At 38.3% G+C, this 21449-nt stretch overlaps 1 pseudogene; it reads left to right on the top strand.

Moving 5' to 3' along the window:
• The first annotated feature begins 17264 nt into the window (after positions 1-17264).
• On the top strand, positions 17265-18482 carry LOC110220757 (actin, cytoplasmic 1 pseudogene; annotated as a pseudogene).
• The last annotated feature ends 2967 nt before the right edge of the window (positions 18483-21449 follow it).

Below are 21449 nucleotides of genomic sequence, written 5' to 3' on the forward strand. Positions count from 1 at the left end.
CGGGATGCAGTGGATGACCTTGGTATCTTCAATGTCTGACCAAGCTGTAAGTGCTCCACAGCACCTACTCCAGGCACCCTTATGACTATTGGAACAAATTGTTCTCATTTGCCCATTCTGCCAGGGGAAGTCTTCACATGCTTAGGTAGACATCCCCCTAACTCACTGATGGGTTTGAACTCTGTCAGTTACCCTTATTTCTAGGCAATCCCAGTGAAAAAGCCAGAACCAAGTAGACATTTTGAAATGGGTACATAAGAGCCAAGAGAAGTATGGAAAGGTATACACATTTGTTTAATTGACACAGAAGATGTGGAGAAGTATTATCTGTATGCTAATGGAGGAATAAGAAATATATTTTCCTCAGAATCCTAATATCTGTAAGGATCATAGCGAAAGGCTCTATGGGTGGGTTTTTTTCTCTTCTAATGGTTTCAGGAAAGGATCAAGAAAAAGGAAGAGATAGGAAACTATACGGGGAAGAAAGGAGAGGAAATCATTATTATACAATAAAGGTGTATAAGATGAAATGAGTTTAATCACGGAGGAAAGTAAGGGGAATAGGTATTCCATGCACCTTGATTTCATCTGAGCTAGATAAAGGAAACCCAACTACACACACACACACACACACACACACACACACACACACACACACACCTTGATATAGAAATACATTAAACTCAAAAGAGAAATAGGAGAGGACAGGAACAGGAGAGGACTAGAGAAAGGTCTAGGAGGGAGAACAGAAATAAACTAAAATGTCAGAGTGAGAATGTGAAGGGGGGATCAAAAGGAAAAAAGGGGAGTAAAACCCTAGGATTGGGGATAAGGCAAGGATAAGAGAAAAGTTAAAACCGAGGGAGAATAGGTCATTTTATTTATAGATCATGTCAAGCAAATACCCTCTCTTTTACCACCTTCTCCATTTCAGTAAAAAGGTGAGAGAATAAAGATAGGAAAAAGTTCAAGAAGACGGGATGGAGGGAAATATACAATTAAAAGGCATAGTCACTGATGTGAATGGGGTGAACATACTGATAAAATGGAAGAGGATTACAGAATAGATTAGAAAACAGACTCCAATAATATATTGCTTATAAGAAACTCATATGAAACAAAAAATTCACACGGAATTAAACTGAGGAGCTAAAGAAATAGCTATTATGCTTCAGTTAAAGGGAAAAAAAGCATGTTTAGCAATCAGGATTTCAGATAAGGCTACAACAAATATAAACATGATAAAAAGAGATAAGCAAGGGAGTTGCATTTTGCTTAAAGGCACAATAAATAACAAATCAATATCAATAATAAAAAATGCACCACATTGCATAGAATCTGAATACTTAAAAATATAAATACTTTAAAAATACTTAATCAAATTGGAAGTAGAAATAGTAAAACAATAATGTACCTCAAGGTATTCCTTTTAAACCTAAACAAAACCAAAAGATAAACAAGAAAGAAATTAAAGATCTGACTAGAACTTTTAAAAGATTAGAGATTATTGATTCTGGCAATTATTGAATGGAATAGAGAGACATTTATATACTTCAAAGCTGAATATAGCTCTTTACAAACACTGACAATTGGAGCATAAAGGCCTCATAAAAATGTAAAAAAAAACCAGACATATTAAAGATATTATTTCCTTATTTCAGTGCAATAAAAATTATGTTAAAAAAAGGCACTTGAGAAAGAAGTGTTAAAGTTAGAACCTAAACAACACAATCCTAAAGAAAAAACATAGAAACAATGTATAGAAACAATTTCATTAAAAAATGACAATACCAAAACTTATGGGATGTAATTAAAGCAGTTCTTAGAGGAAATTCATCAGTAAAAAAGAGAAAGAACAAATCAAAGAATATGGCATGCAACTAAAAAAAACTTGAATAGCAACAAAGCAAAAAAAAATTTAGCAAGAAAGTAGAAATTCTGAAAATTACTGAATCAACTAAATTGACACTAAAAAACTCATTGAAATGATAGATTTAGAAGCTATTTTTAAAAGCTAATAAAATATATAAACACTTAGCTATTCTGATTTTTAAAAGACAGAAAAATTCAATTGTTCATATCAAAAATCAAAAAGGAGAATTTACAAAAATTGAAAAGGAAATAAAGGAAATTATTAGAAACTATCTTTCCCAATTATATACCAACACAATTGGTAATTTAGAGGAAATGAATGTTTAAAAAAGTATAAAATACCCAGATTACAAAAAGGAGAAACAGATTTTTAAGTAGATCTTTGTAAGAAAAAACTGAAGAAACCATAAATGTACTCCCAAAGAAAAAAACTCCAGGCTCAGGTGTATTTACAAGTGAATTGTATTACACATTTAAATTTGCAAATTTCCAATTTGCAAAAGTAAGAAAAGAAGGCATCCTTCCAAAACCTTTCCATGATACAAATTGTCCAGATATTAAGAGACATCCTGCTTTTTAGAACTAAGCCCCAACAAACCAGCTGTGCCCTGAGCTTGGCAGAAGAATAATCCTTCGCACTCACTCTCTGGATGATCTCAGCCCTAGCAAAATCCCAGAATTGTTTCACCAGCATCAGGTGGTCTCTAAGCTTGGACAAGCACTTATAGTACCCATGTTCTGGTCATGAAGTCCTGCTAGGAAACAAACTTGTCACATTGTTGCTGTTACCCCTCATTGTCAGGGCTACAGCTCACTTTGAAACCATTGGTATAAGTATTGAGGTTTCCCCACACTGCCTCAGCCCCCCACTAGGGGCGGGGCTCTGGCACCTGTGTCTTTGCTTGCAAGTCATTTTCCTCACTTTGAAATTAAGCTTCTGTTTGATTCCTGACTCTCCTGCCTTTAGCCTGCTTTGTTTGGCTCCACCTACCCACAGGTTGGAGACTAGTTCCAGTGTGGTTGACAAAATATAGTTTTGATACCTAACCCAATAAAAGATGAAGCTATAAAAGAGAAAAAACTATAAATCAATATCCCTAATGAGCATTGATACAAAATATTTTAATAAAATATTAGCAAATAGACTACAACATATTAGAAAGATTACGCATTATGACAAGGTTTGATTTGTACCAGGAATTCAGGATTGGTTCAACATAAGGAAGACTATAAATATAATGCTAGTAACAAATAATGAAATCAATATATGCTAGAATGACTTTTTACAAAATCCAACACCTATTTCTGTTTTTTTTTTTTAAAAAAGGCAACTAGAAAGAAGAAGAAGCAAGTAATATCTATCTAAACACAAGAGCAGGGGCAGCTAGGTGGTGCAGTGGATAGAGCACTGGCCCTGGAGTCAGGAGAACCTGAGTTCAAATCTGATCTCTGACCAGATACTTGACACTAATTAGCTGGTGACCCTGGGCAAGTCACTTAACCCCAATTGCCTTGCACCCCACCCCCCCCACAAAAAAAACACAGGAGCAAACATTATATGTAATGGAGAAAAGTTAAAAGCCTTTCTAATAAGATCAAGAATAAGGTAAGAAGGGCAGTTAGGCGGTACAGTGGATATAGTGCCCAGTTTGGAGTCAGGAAGACTTACCTTCCTGAGTTCAAATCCAGCCTCAGACACTTACTACCTGTGTGACCCTGGGCAAGTCACTTAACTCTGTTTGCCTCGGTTTCCTCATCTGTAAAATGAGCTGGAGAAGGAAATAGCAAGTCACTCCAATATCTTTGCCAAGAAAATCCCCAAAGGGGTCACAAAGAGTCAAACATGACTGAAAAAAACAACTAAACAACAAGAAGTAAGAGAGGAACAATGTGGCTTAATGACTAGAGAGCTAGCCTCTTGTCAGGAAAATTTCAGTTCAAATCAAATTACTTATCCTTTCATTGTTCTAGGCAACTCTAAAATATGACCTGCTTTGGTAGAGGGAGTTTCCTCACCTTGGAGTTCCCTCTATCATTAAAATCACAGGTCCTATCCCTCTCTTTAGAGCTGGGATTCTTAACCCTTTTCTTTTATGTCATAGACCCCTTTGGAAGGAACCCTCCTCAAAATAATAGTTTTAGATATGTAACCCCGGTCCCAAAAGATAATTGAAAGAAATGCTAAATTTAAGTTAGAAGTTAATGAAAATAAAGAAGTAATTTTTTCCCACACAAGTTCGTGGACCTCTTGAATCCATTCGTAGTCCATGACCCCCAGGTTAGGAATCCATGCTGTATTAGGTAAAATGCAACCAACAGGCTTAATTAATTTGGAATAATGATTTATTCAGAACTACACTTTAGGTATAGTTTAGCAGCTTGGTGGAGGCTGGATTGGAAAGGAGAAATTGTAGAGGCAATTAGGAGCTTAGTATAGTAGTCTAGATAGGCTATGAAGAGTGCCTGGCACATAGGAGGTGCTTAATAAATGCTAGTTAGCTGACTAACTAGGACAGCGGTTGTGTGACTACAGAGAAAGGAACAAATGTGAGAGATGCAACTGATACTTGACCACTGATTATATATGTGAGGTGAAAGAGAATGAAGAATCAAGGATCACTCCAAGAGCAGAAATACCAGTGACTACTAGGATGCTAGTGCCCACAAAAAAGAAAAATAGGAAAGTTTGGAAGAGGAGGATTTGGGGAATTTAAAATAATGTGTTCTGTTTGGGGCATGTTAAAGTTTGATTCACCATTGTATTTCATGGTCTTTACCTATATAGGTCATCAAGATTAACACTTTGGAGTTATGTTCTTATTAATCATCCCTTTCTAATTAACTCCTCCTCACCCCCACCCTCCAACCAAGAGAAAGAAAAAGGTATATGACCATGTAGAGTTTTGGAATTCTCAAGTTGAAAATAGGAACAGCTTTGTACCAGAAGTGCTGGCTGATTTAAGAAGTATCAGGATGTGTTCCCAATGTTGATATTAGACATTGTGGGTTATGTGGAAGGAAATTCAACGTGTGGATTGTCGATAGGAGAGTAAGTATTGTGAGTCAGCTCAGTCAGAGTATGTTTGTTAGAATCAGTGGGTTTGTTTATAAGAATTATTGTTTCATCAGAACCTGCATCTATTAAGCAGTGTCACTTGTTTTGAGACATGCAGGATGTATTCATGAAAAGAGGTGGGGAGGAGAGAGGGATTTTTAAATGAGTATTGGGGTATTGAACCCCACTAGTTTGTGAAATATCAGCATCTATTATGGCTGCAGTGAATGTGAGGATGTAGATGCATTTCTTCAAAAGCTTGGCTTGCATTCTTGTTCTTAGCACCCTTCCTTTCTCCATGCAACAATACTATCAGGGAACAATGATGTGGAACCCTGTATCACACAGCATATCCAAATGACAAGTTTCTGAGCTCCCTGCACTTTCTACAAAGAAAGGGTAAGTTTCCAAAGAAGTCAAGAAGATCTAGAGCCTAGATATGAGTAACAGTCATATGATAATTATAAGAAATACAAACATTTCAAAAAACCATTGAAACACCTCAAAATTACTCCAGGTCAAAACCATTCTTCACATCAACTAAATAATAGAACTAGAACACTTATCTCTGTTTTCCCTGCATTTCAAGCACTGTTATTGTCTAAATGTTACGGTCCAATATCTAATTCACATGACTTTTTTTTTGTCCCCAACCTATATAAGATCAGTGACCAATAAAAACCCAGGAAATGGTCCAATAACAACAACATTGTACTGCTGAGTACAATGAATATGCAACAGCCTGTAAATATATAAGAATACAATTTAAAAACCCTTTAATAGCACCATAGCCTATAATATAATTGCACATGTTATAGAAGAATTGGGAAAGTCTTACACTGTCATTTCTAAACGTTGTTAAGACCATAAGCCTAGTCACGCCTTATGGGACTAGTATTGCTTTCTCAGGAGATACAGAGAATAAGTGATGAAGGTTTAAATTTATTTAATTTCAATGGCACTAAAATAATAAACCATTAAAATAAGTATTCATTAAAGTAATACTACTATTAAATAAGTCTTACATAGAATTTTAGAACTCATACATTCATTCACCTACTTAGAATTATAAATGACTTTAAAAAAATAAAATTCCCTAATAATAGGACGTAACTGCCTCCATAGACAACATATAATCATGAGGCTCAAAGGGCAAGGGAACTGAACCCACAATGTTGTTTAGGCCGTTGCCTTCAGGCCTGTGACTATCTAAACCACAGAGGGAATTTTTTTTAGTGATAGAAATACTTTAGACAATTCCAACATAATATAGATAGAACTATCCAGAGAATTAAGTGACTTTTATATTTTTCATGTGGATAACATTGTGTAACAAAGGAAAAGATAGTTACTGGCTCTGGAGTCAGAGGAAGTGGGTACAAACTCTCGCTCTCCTACTAACTACTTGTGTGACCTTGGAGAAATCATTTAAGCTCAGGTTTCTTATCTGTGAAATGAAGGGATTGGGTTTAAATGTGATCCTGTGATATTTAGTTTCTTCTAGATTGGCTCTCAAGATCTAATATGCAATACTATGGAGCAAAGAGTAATGAAAAACATAGGTGTAACACAGACCACCCTAGCCCCTGCTACCCGATGGCCAGATACATTAGATTTTTCTTTCCCCCAGGGTTTTCTGTCACCCTTAAAGTAGGTTGGGCAGTGTCTGCCTCTTTGCACATATGTCCAGCTCCCCCTCCCCTCAATGTTGCTCCCACCAAGCATAGGTGGCTGATGCCCTAAACCCAGTTCCATTAGCCACAAACAGTCAGATTAGCTTTTACATAGAAATATTTATTCAGAAAATATAATCACAAATATACACACTCCCTCAATACATAGAAGGCACAATCTCCTCCCCCCCCAACACACTTTGTACTACCTTAGTCAACAGAGAGGGGAAGGGGATTAGGTTCATAGCTTAGCTCAGTCCCATAGAGCTCAGTCTCAGTTCCAAGTCCAAACCCATCCTGGCCTCAAGTCCCAGGAACTCGGGCTTCTCAGGACTTCCATGCTAGACTGGCTAGATGCACCAACCCACCTGCAATCCTGCTTCCAAAATCATTATAGCTCAAACTTCCATAGGGATTATTGATGGGACCTAGAAACAGAGACAAACAATATAGAACAGAAACAAATACCTGCAAGCCTTGTCTTTGGAGCTTCAGTAAAAGAGGTAGAGCCGGAGATAGGAAGTCCTTCCCCTCTCACTGGTTCAGTTCACCATGTCTGTGCTGGGAGCAAGCTGGGATCTTTACCCTCTGGACAAGCAGAAGGGGAGCTTCAGAAACAGGAACTGAAAAAAAAATGACTGGCTGTCTTGCCAGTTTTAAAGATGTATGCAGCCAATCAAGGGAGGTTACATTCACTCATGAGATAGGGGGATGCAGAGGCTTCCATGTTAGGATCCAAAGGCCCCTCAGGGTACCTCCATATTAGGAGAACTGGGCATGCCCAGACAAGCCTGGGTTATATAGATAACTGGTACAGAATTTAAGGAGAATTTATGTTAGTCTTCCAGATAACCAGTTTGAAAGTTGTTCTACTTAATAAACTAGAGTGAGAAGGCATGAATAAAACCTGTGTATTTTATACTAAAAACAAACAAATCAACAGAATGACATCCAGTTACAAACCCTGAATGATAAAAATGAAATGTGCCTAGTATCTTACATCAATGTCTCTCTGCACCCCAGCAATTTATGTATTTGTAGCACCTCTTTTGATTTTGACATAGTAATTATCTTAACAGCACAATCAAACTCTAGATGCCAAATGCTTGCTGGGTTGCTATAATTCTCTAATTGTAGTAAGTGTTAAAAAAAAATTGTGACTTCTTTCCTCAGCAAGACACTCCTTCGCTTCACTGTCATTGCCACCTCCCTACTCTAAAGCCTTTGATGCCTCCCTATCCCCTACTAAATAAAGTACAGTATAGACTTTTAAACTTAGCTTTCAGAGTCCTTTATTATGACTCCCAACTTATCTTCCCAGTTCCAATCTTGCGCTACTCCCTGTTAAACATTTATGATGCCATCAAACTAACCTACTAACTATTCCTTGACCTTGTCCTTGTCTACCCTCTCTCTTTATCTTTGCTCATGTTGTCCTAGAGCTGATTCCCAGTCTATACCTGTTAAAATACTCTTTCTTTAAGACCTAGCTAGGTACCACATTCAGAAAACCTTCCCTGAGATTCACAACCAAGAGTTATTTCTTTCTCCACTGATCTGTCATAACAGTTTAGACCTTTTCTTTAGACACTTGTCTTATGATTTATATTATTGTTATTTGCATCCCTGTCTTACATCCCTTTAATTATAATATATTGTATTGTATCCAAATAGATTACAAACTTCTTGAGGGTAAGGGCTGTTTCATTTTTGTCTTTTTATCACCAGCTCTTAGCATAGTGTCTTGTACATAGCAGGCAGTAAGGTAAATAAGTAAGTGAGTCTTTGATAGTCAAGAATCTAACAGAGAAGTAAGGATAATTAAATATTAAGCTTGCTGCAAAAGATGTGTTCACAGTTAGATGATCTCATTATGATGAGATGCAAATAAGTCCCTCGAATAAATCAGAAAGGAAAAAATATTATAGAATCAAGTATTTTATCTAGAACCTTGGTGGAATCTTTTAAAGTCAGTCAACCGAGTCTAAGAGACAGATTCAAAGAAGAAATCAGCTTGTGATGGGATAAACAGGAGAAGCATGGTGCTGAAGAAAAGGGATCTGTGATGAGACCCATGGAGTTAAGAGAGCCAATGCACAGAGGCAAATGCTACAAAGAAAGGGGGACAGAAAGGAAGGGACCTATTTGGGCTGATTGGGCATAAAGTACTTCAGAATAGAAGCTGTTTTGTTGACATTTCTCACCTCTATTACAGACCTCAAACCACAATCTCCTTTACCCCTTTCAGCTCCTTCCTGGAAGAATAAAGCCTCTGGGCCTGGGGAATGGGTAGTTTGTTTAACTTCTTTTGTTTAAATGTTTACTTCTTGTTTTATAAGTAGTGGAAACAACCAGAAATTGTTAGTTGGGGTTGTATTTATTGGGAATATATTTGGAAGGAAGCAAGTGAAGACAGAGACAGATACACAGAAGAGATGGAGACAGATCTAATGCTAAGGTATTTTCCCAAAAGCACTGTTCCTAGGGTGGGAGTAAGTACTCAGAGCTAACAAAAAGGTAAAGAGAATTATAGATCCTTTGATACTGCTTCCCAGAGTAGAGGCATTTATACCAAGACAACTTCTGGGAAACAAGGGAAAAATGAAGTCAAATAGATTGAAAAACTTGATATTGGACTTCTGGTTCACAGGGCAATGAGACTGCAGACTAGATTTTTTTCTCCAGTCCTCATAACCTCTCAGATTTCTCCAAATCAGAAATTATGTGCTAAAGATAAAGCAACTTCAATTGTTTCCATGGTCTAGGACACCCAGAATCCAAAAGAAAGTAAAGGAAAAAAACTCCACAACCCCAAACCCAAGAACTTCTCCTTGTTGATCCTAAGCTCTCTCAGTACCTCCTGTCACACCACAGCAGCAAGGCTACACTAGCAGACCCAAGGACATGATACAGGTTTACATTAAAACCCTAGTCCCCCTTTCCTCTTTCCAGCACTATGGAGACCCCAGATTTCAGGCTGTGGAAGTTTGCTTGGACTTCACTAGCCAGCTTGGCTACAGCCCTTCAGGAACAAAAGCTTGCCACAGACTGCAACCTGGAAGCACCAGCGCTGCAAAGCTCTGGACTGTCAATGTCAGGTTGGAGAACTGAGGAACAGAGAGAGTGGGACAGGTCACTAGGAAAAACTTGATACCACACCATTATTTAACATTGCTACAAATTAATAGTGGAAGAATCAAGAGGACATCAGTAAAGATAGACTAGTATGATATATGAGGTAGCTAGATGATGCAGTGGATAGAACGCTGAACTTGTAGTCAGGATAGACCTGAATTCAAATTCTGCCTCAGACATTTAGTAGTTATGTGACACTGGCTGGGTCACTTAATCTCTCAGCCTCAATTTTCCTCATTGGTAAAATGAGATAATAATAGCACCTACCTCACAAGTTTATGGAGAGAATCAAATGAGTTAGCATGTATAAAGTGCTTTGCAAATCTTAACGTACTATATAAATACTACCTATTAATAATATGTTGTAGCTCAGACAGAGGCACTGACATCTTAACTAGTTCAGTCATTGTCTGTTCTGTTCTCATGAGCACTTTGCTAGAAAGGATAGCGGAAATAGAGTCCCTTGCCAGTGGGAGGGATGTGAATGTTTTTATGCCTATTGCAATTAGAGCAGTATTCTTACGAAATAGCCAATGACATCTTGATAAAATATAAACTTCTTAAGAGTTAATACTATTTCTTTTTGTCTCTCTATCAGTGCCTGGCACATAGTGTGTATTTAAAAATACTTCTTGATTGATTATATAAAGAAGCATGTCTCCATTATCACCTTTAAATAATAGTAGTGTCATGAGGTGGAGAAAGATTTGCTTCCCCCTTCCCCCTAGTTAATTTAATCACAAAAAGTAGGGACAAATAACAAAGAATCCAAAGTGTAAATGCATTTTTTTAAAGTTTAAAGACAAGTCCATAAGAGTCATCCCTTTATGGAGTGTAAGATGCTTGCCTTATGCAGGTGGTAGGAAGCAGCTGTGCAGAGTATGACCCCTGAGCCTCTACCAGGGGGCAGAGGCTGGGAAAGGATTTCTTTCTTCTATTCCATTGGTCATGGCTTAGTATTTCAGAGATATTCACCCAGTAGAAGATATCACATCCAATAGGGAGCAGTGAGAGAGAGAGAAACAGTCAAAGAAACAAGCAGCTTCAAGAAGCATAACTCCTTGAATCAGAGAAGAGAACCAAGTATGGATTCAAGGGAGAATTAGCCTTGGCAGTCAGGAGGTATGCTTTGCAGAGAAGCAGCCTCAAGAAGCCTAGCTAAGTGAACTGCCCATCAGAGGAACCATGCCCACAGAACAATGTGAACACCATGAGAGAAGAAAGGGCATTGAGGCTTCAGCACCAGAAGTGTGAGTCGACTTGCCAAATATATCCTCTGCATCTGTACCTCACTACCAGTATACTCCAAGTTTGTGTCCGGTCTTGCCGTAGATATTGCGCTTCTTCGTGGGACAGTATACAGGCTTGTGGAGAGAATGTTTTGTAGTTAATGTTCTTCACAGATCATCTTGGTAAATGTTTATGCATTGAGCTCTTTGTGTTTATCAAATGACTTACTAAAGGTAAGTCGGTTGGTGGAGGCATATGAACTACGGTTTTAGAGGTACAGACACAAAGAGTTTCTTGAATTGGGAAATAGCCATTCTCTAAGGAGCTCAACCCGTAAGTGTGAGTACAAGCTGGAGTGGCAAGGAAGGGGGTGTTGTATCTCTCCCTCAAAGGAAAATAAATTAACAAGCATCCCAGTGGTTTTGAGAAGCCGTGGTATCCAACTTCTGAACCAGAGGCAGCTAGGTGAGACAATGGGCAAAGTGCTGGGCCTAGAGTCAGGAAGACCTGAGGTTAGGCTCAGACACTTATGTGTCTGTATGACAGCCTGTATGACCATGGGCAAGTCACTTAATCTCTGTCTGCCTCTGTTTTTCCATCTATAAAAAAGAGGATAATAATAGCACCTTCCAAGAATTAATGTGAAGGTCAAATGAGATATCTTTAAGGCATTTAGCAAAGTGCCTGGCACATAGCACATAGTAGGTGCTAATTAAATGCTTGTTTTCTTCCCTCCAGGTCCTGTGACCTTAGCACAGACATCCTGAGGTAGTGGGGGAGTGGTTCAGAGAATGTTCTTAGAGATTCCAGATACACTGATTCTGGCCATATCATCTAAACATTTCCTTCTCCCTTGCCCTCCCAAGCAGTGGGTAATGGGCAGCCCAACTAGGAAAATACATTCACAAGGATACACATACACACTCAACTCTTAGGAATACAAATGCCACAACTCTTTTTAATGGAAGAACAACCAAGCATGTACTTTTTGAGGCAGTCTGGCTTGAGACTTAAGATTATAAATCTGGACTTGTAATAAGGAAGTCTCAAGTTCAAATCCCATCTCCTGAATTTACTATGACCATGGGCAAGTCACTTAATTTCTCTGACCCTCACTCTCCTTTTCTACAAAACAGGGATGATGCAAATACCTACAGGAACTACCTCATAGATTTGCCAGTAGAGTCAGGCATCAAAGCTCTGCCTACTGTTCTTCCCTAGACCTTCTCTCTTCACCACTATGAATAGGCCGGTTGGGGAGTGATGTAACAGCTCCATGCCTATTTCTTAACTCTCCGAAATACCCTCAGCTTAGTAGAGACTTAGGAGAAAAAGCTAATGTAGTCAATCAGCCTACAGCTGGACCTAGCTATTCCTCAAGCGCTGGCAAGGTTGGAATGCTGGGAAATCTTCCAAAACCAGTGGTCAGCCCCTGTACTCCCTCTGCTCTGCTGTCTTTTCTCTGAGAAGAAAGCAGCCTGTGTAATGTTTAATGGGCTTCTTCACTATATCACACTTAAGACTGGGCTTAAGTTTCTTCATCCAGCTGCCTACCGCTCGGCTGAGGGAGGAAGTCTTTGTCTAGACATTTATTACCTCTGATATATCCCCCATGAGTTGTAAGCCATGGGCTGCTTTGCACTGTTTGGGGTGCACATGTTGTGTGTATTTGTACCCTTATCCACATGTTTTCCTAGTTCCGTTGTCCCTTGTCCATTGCTTAGGAGGGCAAGGGAGAGGGAAATGATTAGAAGATATGGCCAAAATCAGTGTGTCTTGTGTCCTTGAGCATTCTTTAAACCACTTTCCTGCTATCTTAGAACATGTCTGTGCCAAGGTCACAGGACCTAGAGGGAAAAAAAATTTCAGGGAAGAAATTCTGCTCAAGGTAATGCAACGGATCTGGAGGTGTGCATGGGTTTAAGTCTGTTGAGCATGATGCATGCTCATAAGGGCTGATAATACTCATTTGTACCAAGACATTCAAGTTCTTTTTAAATGTCACAATTAATAAGTAATCATTCTATAATATAGGATGTAGGAATCAGCATCTATCCAACATCACTGACATTTTTTCCCCTTTCTGCTGAAATAAATCCCAGTTTCGTGGACCTTTAGGGTCATGGTAGGAGGCATCGTATTCAGTCTGGCTCTCCCAGGCACCTAGCAAGAGACCTGGAAATTTGAGTCTATTGTCATGCATGAATTGTTCAGATCCAGCAAACATGGTAACCTTTTTTGGTAGTGTTTGTTCTTCAAGAATAAACTCAGCTAAAAGAGCACTAGAGTAGCCCCTTTAAGTCCTACTTTTAATATCATTTCCAAGACCATTACTTTCATTCACTATTTAGAATTAGAATGAATCTTGTGAAAACAATTACATTAAATTATTTAACAATTTGGCTTGTGTCGATCTCTCTGAAAACTGACCAACTGGAACATTTATTTTACTAATATAATATTCTGTTGGAGTAAATAGCATATTCATCAGAGGAAGACCAAAGTAGAAGGGGGAGAGGTCCCCAATTTGCTCTTTGCAACAGGAGCTCAAAATAATCTTGAAAGCAAATGAATAAAACAAAAACAATTTATATATATAGATATGCATATATATATATCTATATCTATATATATAATTGTAATATAATTCAGACACAATTTATGTGAACAATTTAGACATATCATCATTGAATATAGAACTAAATTTTTAGAAAATAGTTAATACTTCTTTTTGTTCAGCTCTGAAGCAGTATAACATGGTAGGTAGAGGTTTAGTCTTGAAGTTAGGAAGACCTTAGTTCATGTCCTGTCTCTGACACATAACTGGCTGAGCGACCATGGGCAAGTCACTTAACCTCTCAATGCCTCCAGAAAACTCTCTACTGCTGTAAGTTACAATGAGATGCTACTGTGAAAGGGTAAAGAAAGTTTCCTCCTAGGAGTCCTTTATGCTGATAACATCATGGGTCAGGAACAAAAGAAGAAAAAATGTTTTAATGTTCAGCTAAAATTGAAGCTAATGTTCTGGCTTTATTTTCATTGCCAAGTAGAAAGTCTCTTTCTCAATATAGAGTAGGAACAATGAATATTATTAATAGTAAGAAACACGCATTTATTAAGTTCCTACTATGTGCCATGTACTCTACTAAGTACTTTACAAATATTCTCTCATTTGATACTTAAAACAACCCTAGAAAATAGGTGCTACTATAATCATTTTTACATTTGAGAAAACCAAACAAATTGAGGTTAAGTGACTTGCCCACAGTCACATAGCTAATAAGTCTGGGCCACATTTGAACTCAAGTCTTCCTGATTGCAAGCCCAGTGCTCTATCCATGTTGCCACCTACCTGCCAAAGATCTAATGCCAATTTATTAAAATTTGAAGGAGGAGAGTTAATTTCTCCATTTATCAAACGTTTACTGAAGCAGCCACTTTGTGCCTTGGCCAGGTGCTGTAAGGGTGATGAAAATATATAAAAGGTGATCTCTGCCTTCAGGAATGTGTAGTGATCTAGCATATGATGGATGATACCTGCTCAATACTTTCTGATTGTGATGAATTAATTCAAAAAAGACATTCTGACATTGCTAAATATGCCTGCAATTTGACCCTGACTCTTTTTTCATGTTAATCTTATTTCTAGCTAGATGTTGAAGGATTGTTTATGGTATTTGCACCCAGGAAGGGCTGACCACTCCTCCAGCAACCAGATAGTCATAAACAGGAATACTCTCAAGGATAATTTTGAGAGCAGATCCTTTCCCACAGATCACATATTTTTTGGCAAATTGCCTACTTTGTTAGAAAGGATAGCTAAAAGCAGGTAGCCCCAACTTCACCTTCAGAGTCTTTCCCAAGGTGCAGACATGTAGCCTGGGATTTTCCTGTTAGGAATCTGGAGGCTGAAAACTGGGACTTCCCAGCCCAAGTGATCCAGATGTAGATGGTTCCCCTGACATTGATAACTGATTGTGACAAGATTTGATACCAACTGAGACTTAAGTATGTTATTGTTACCTATTGGGAATTATTAACTCTAACTCTATTCTACTTACTAATCTTAACCCTATTTTACCATCTTAATAATAAATACTTTTACTGTATACTTATATATAAATCAAACCTGAGATTCTGTGTCATTTCTAAACCAATCCAAATAGAAACTAACTTAAATTGCAGTAAATAAGGCTGCTTAGCGATACACTGGCTAACTAAGGGGACCAAATTAAAGAGAATTTAAGTGGCCTGTTGTATAGGGAAGCATCACTTTCTAGTCTAAATTATTTAACATAAATTTTTTGTAATAGCAAAAACTGGAAATAAGAGGGCTGCCTTATCAGTTGGTGAATGGCTGTACAAATGATAGCATTGAGTATCATGGAATATTATGGAACTGCAAAAAAAATGGATGGATAAATGAATGAATGACTAAGAGAAGCACAGGAAGTCTGGTATGAATTGATGCAGAGTAAACAAAGCAAAACCAGGACAACAATATAAGTGGGAATAACATAGTAATCAGTGGCCTTTGCAAATGACAGTGAGTACATTTTTAATACATGTGGAATATAAGGGAAAATACATTGCATATGAATCATTATTAAAAGCCATAGGATTAGTAACAAATCTTTTAAAACCAGTTTTAAAATTTGTAAGCCGAGAATCTAATACAAGAGTGTTCAATTCATTTCCAAATGGTCTCTAGAGCTTAGTTACTTTGGTTTATTTCTGTCTCTAAAAACATTTCAAACAATAGAGAGGCAGTGTAGTGAAGTGGAAGGAACATTGGCTTAGGAATTTGAGATGCTGGGTTCAAATCCCAGCCCTGCTACTTACTACATGTGTGACCTAGGGCAGCTCATTTAACTTTACTGGACCCCAGTTTCTTTGTCTATAAAATGTGGTGTTGGACTTAGAGGCCTCTGAATTCCTTTTGAGCTTAAATATATAATCTTAGTTCCATTTATAACCACTGCCACTTCTAGACTTGAAATAATCTTACAATCAAGATTTTTGCTGCTGTGGTGGTTGCTGCTGAGTTGTTTTCACTCGTGTCTGAGTCTTCATGACACCATTTGAGGTTTTCTTGGCAAAGACACTAGAGTAGTTTGCCATTTCCTTCCCCACCTCCCATTTTACAGATGATTTGCCCAGGGTTACACAGCTAATATGTGTCTGAAGCTAGATTTGAACTCATGAAGATGAGTTTTCCTGACTCCAGGCCCAGCACTCTATTCATTGTGTCACAAATCAATACTCAAATAATAACCAAATAAGCAAAAGAAATTTAGGGGAGGAATAGGAGAAAGGAAGAATGCTGGTCTTGTTCTTTTGCTCAGCTAGGGTCTCCTTTGATTTTAAATAATTGTTGAGAACTAGTAGATTTATTTTGTCTTTGCTATGCTTCTTTAAATTGATGCTCTGTTAACCGAGATCCTTTTCTTTAGAGAGTCTCATTTTTGGATTCATAGATGGATTCAGTGAAATCAAATATAGTTTAATCAAGCTTGAATTGTGAGAATTAATTATATAAGGCTTGATTTTCAGGACATCTCTATAGGGAAGCTCTTTCAGGAGCTCTATCTATAGGGAAGAGAAGTTTGAAAGGAGTAATGTCCTTATGTGAAGTGTAACTAGAAATTTTTGCCCCAGGGACAAGCATTGCAAAGTGGACCAGGGAAGTGCTGAGATATTAATTCTCAATTCAGGTGGAATGGGATCCCCTTTCCAATCAACTTCTGGGCAGATTATAACCCAGAGAGAGAGGAGTGAAGGAGGGTGGTGATGGGTGGGTCTGTGAAAGCACTCCCTTGGGGTGTAGCTGCCAGAGATTTACTGATTTTTTTTCCCCTCACACTGCTAAAAGATTGCAAGTGTCAGTGCCCTGTTAATTTTAGCATTCAGAGGAAAAGCCTCAGTCATCCTGCCTCAGTTATGGCTATGGTACTTATCTCTTTGGTTCGTGTCCCTTAGATTATGCTCAGAGGCAAATTGCGCCAGCAAAGTCTACATTTACTAGCACTACTTAATGTAGTTTTTATCAATTTTTTGATCAAGACATTCATCAAAACTTGAATAAGAGTTCAGTACTCTCATTCTAGAGAACAAGCTTAAGAAAGAAAGGTCCTTGAATTGTTTCACATCCCAGTACTTGGCTTCCTACAGAATTATTGCTTATAAAAATTTCTCTGTTGACATGTTACCCCACACCTACATACTCAACATTACTCTACCAATCCTTCCATGCATCTATCTATCAACAATATTTATCTAGGTGAGCTCTTCCACCCAGCGTGCACTTGCCTCCGCCCTGCCTCCAGGTACGGCACCACCTCCTCTCTCTTAAGGGTTTAAACTTGCCACTTCAAAGTTCGCCATGGATGATGATATTGCTGCTCTCCTTGTTGACAATGGTTCTGGAATGTGCAAAGCAGGCTTTGCAGGAGATGATGCCCCTAGGGCTGTCTTCCCTTCCATTGTTGGGCGCCCCAGACATCAGGGTGTGATGGTGGGTATGGGCCAGAAAGACAGCTATGTGGGGGATGAGGCCCAGAGCAAGAGAGGTATTCTGACCTTGAAGTACCCCACTGAACATGGTATTGTCACCAACTGGGATGACATGGAGAAGATCTGGCACCATACTTTCTACAATGAGCTCCGTGTGGCCCCTGAAGAGCACCCTGTGCTGCTTACAGAAGCCCCCCTGAACCCCAAAGCCAACACAGAAAAGATGACTCAGATTATGTTAGAGACCTTCAACACCCCAGCTATGTACATTGCCATCCAGGCTGTGCTGTCCCTGTATGCCTCTGGTGGTATCACTGGTATTGTGATGGATTCTGGTGATGGTGTGACCCACACTGTGCCCATCTATGAAGGTTATGCCCTTCCCCACGCCATCCTCCATCTGGATCTGGCTGGCTGTGATCTGATGGACTACCTCATGAAGATCCTGACTGAGAGAGGGTACAGTTTCATTACCACAGCTGAGAGGGAAATCGTGCGTGACATCAAGGAGAAGCTGTGTTATGTCACCCTAGACTTTGAGTAGGAGATGGCCACTGCTGCATCTAGCTCCTCTCTGGAAAAGAGCTATGAGCTTCCCGATGGTCAGGTTATCACCATTGTCAACAAGAGGTTCTGATGCCCAGAAGCTCTCTTCCAGCCATCTTTCTTAGGTATGAAATCCTGTGGAATCCATGAAACTACCTTCAACTCAATCATGAAGTGTGATGTTGACATCCGTAAGGATTTGTATGCCAATACCGTATTGTCTGGTGGTACCACCATGTACCCAGGCATTGCTGACAGGATGCAGAAGGAGATAACAGCCCTAGCTCCCAGCACAATGAAAATCAAGATTTTTGCCCCACCTGAGTGTAAATACTCTGTCTGGATTGGAGGCTCCATCCTGGCGTCTCTTTCCACCTTCCAGGAGATGTGGATCAGCAAGCAAGAGTATGATGAATCTGGGCCTTCCATTGTCCACCGCAAATGCTTCTAAATGGACTGTTTGTGTTTTTTTTTTAATTTTTTTTGTCAAAGGGTGTGACATGATAATTGCCCAAAAAAAAAAAGAGATGAGATTGGCATGTCTTTATTTGTTTTTCGGGTTTTTTTGGCGCTTGACTCAGGATTTAAAAACTGGAACGGTGAAGGCGATGAGCAGTCCAAGTATGTTGGAAGCAAACATCCCCAAAGTTCTACAGTGCGTCTTCAGGACTCTGATTGTACATTTGTTATTTTTTTTAATAATCATTCCAAATATTTTGTGATGCATTGTTACAGAGTTACAAGCCTCTATGAAGGCTGTCCTCTAAGCTAGGTAACAAAAATCCAGATGGGGACGGGGGAGGGAGGGAAGGTACTAGTATTGCTTTACATGTAAATTATGTAATCCTTTAAAAAAAAACTTTTTGTATCTTCTGCCTTAATACTTGTTCCTTTATTTTAATTATCAGCCATAATGGATGGCCCCCTAAATTCCCTCCCTGCCCCCAACATAGATGTGAATGAAGACTTTACAACCTCCCTGCGAGTTTTATGAGATTAGTGCCAGTACTTGGGGGAGGGGAGGAGCTTTACCTGTACACTGACTTAAGACCAGTTCAAATAAAAGTGCACATGTTAAAGAAAAAAAACACAATATTTATCTAGTGCCTCCTAGATATGAAAAGAAAAAAAACCACGTTCACCAATATTTCCATAATGACTAATTCTTGGGCAATAAAGTTGGAAATGCCAACTGAGTACTGGTTGACTACATAAGGAAACAGAGATGACACTTAAGAAAAATGAACTTGGAAGAAGTGGCTGGGCCTGACCAAATCTATACACAAAAGAAAGGAATAATTTATAACAGTTCAAACCAGAGAAGATTCCAAAAGAAGGAAGATAATGAGTAAAATTGTTATCAAATATAGGTGCTATAATATGTAGAAGTCTGGACCTGAAGCCAGGAAGTCTTGAGTTTAAATCTGGCCTCACCCACTTACTTGCTTTTTGACCTTGGGCAAGTCATTTAACCTCTATTTGCCCCAGTTTCTTCATCCTAAAATGGGGATAATAATAGCATGTATCTTCCAGGATTGTTTTGATGATAAGATTTAATATTTCTTTTTTTTTCTTTTCTTTTTTTTTTTTTTTGCTTTTAGGCAATTGGGGTTAAGTGACTTGCCCAGGGTCACACAGCTAGTAAGTGTCAAGTGTTTGGTCTGAGGTCGAATTTGAACTCAGGTCCTCCTGACTGGTGCTCTATCCACTGCACCACCTAGCTGCCTCAAGATTTAATATTTCTAAAGCTTTATAAATCTTAATATGCTACATAAATGCTACTTATTGTCCTCCATCATCATTATCATCATCGCTATTATGATGATTATTTCACCAAATTAAAAAATTATTTCACCCATCTATTAGCCCATGTGCTTACATTTTCATTTTGGTATAGTGGGAGGAGCAATGGATTTTGAATGATATTAGGGTTAAAATTCCTGCTGTGTTATATCCTATTCGTATGACTTTGAGAAAATCATTTTGACTTTCTGGGACCCAGCTTCTTCACCTTTGCAAAATAAGGTGATTGTACTAGGTGATCTCTAAGGTCCCTTTCATCTCTAATGCTATGAAACATGCAAATCTCTATTAAATCTTTATGAGAATGATCTCTATATATATCATGTATATTATCAAAAAAAAAAAAAGGAACAGGAAGACATTCACAAACAATCCTACACAGAAGACCAGATCTTCACAGTCACATTATTGACAGGTATAAAGTACACAATTCCTCTGTATTTATTATGAGTTAATTTAAAATAAACATTTCATTTGTTATAGCAAAACATAGTCTTAAATGTTCTCCTCAAACAAGTTATTTCCTATGTACATGTATGATCATACAAGATTCTTTGATACTTGTAACCACAGAGTTACCTTTGCTCATTATCCTCTGATTATCTGAACCAAGTTGAAGGCTACAACAGGGAAATGCATGGGTGTGAAAAGTGTTCGCCCATTTCCTACAGGACATCTTGCTTAAAGTCCATATGTAGGATTTGCCATAGCCTGTGGGGATTCATTATAGATAGCAATGTTACAGGTGGTAATGTTCTTCAGGTGCTCTGTTTTTCAGATGACATTGTAATGATACTAATCAACAAATATTTATTTAACACTCATGTGCTGGGCACTGTGTTACACAAATGTGCTATGGATACAAATATAGTAGGGGTAGAATACACTCCATTGGAGCATATGCTTTAGCCTTGGGGGATAGAGATGAATCAAAATCACAAATGACTCAACCCATTATGGATAGCAATATATGACAGCATCCTGCTAATGATGAATTGTACAAAACAAGTAGAATAAAAGACATTGCCAAGGATAGGTATGACCAAAAATGTGAGCCAGTTATGTGGTTAAAGTAAAGGATAACAAATGGTAAGGCCAAACATTGAACTGGTGTCAACTGGAATCAATGAAACATTAAAAGTCCTAGAAGAAAGTCTCTAGTGTATTGAACAGATAGAGCCTCAGTGAAGAAATTATAGAAGGACTATCACAAGAATTTCACAGGATGAAGGGGTATCTATACTAGGGAAGGAAACACCCAGGTGATAAAATCACAGGTTAATTAAAACATTAAAGAAAGTACTTATATATACTAACAATTATGGGAAATATAGATAGTCCCTGTCCTCAAAGAACTTACAGACTGACAGTGAAAGTACAACTTAAATATGTCACAACACAATTATTGAACAATATAATAAGTATATATTTATGTCCTAAATTAGATGAAGTTGGATTTGAATAGGCAACAGGAAATAGGTAATATACTTCTGGTTTTCAAAACAATATTGAAAAGGAAATGAGGGGCAGCTAGGTGGCACAGTTACCAGTCCTGGAGTCAGGAGGACCTGAGTTCAAATTCAGCCTCAGACACTTACTAGCTGTGTGACCCTGGGTAAGTC

Source organism: Phascolarctos cinereus, unplaced genomic scaffold (assembly GCF_003287225.1).
Source record: "Phascolarctos cinereus isolate Bilbo 61053 unplaced genomic scaffold, phaCin_HiC Scaffold_726;HRSCAF=1367, whole genome shotgun sequence".
NCBI lineage: Eukaryota > Metazoa > Chordata > Mammalia > Diprotodontia > Phascolarctidae > Phascolarctos > Phascolarctos cinereus.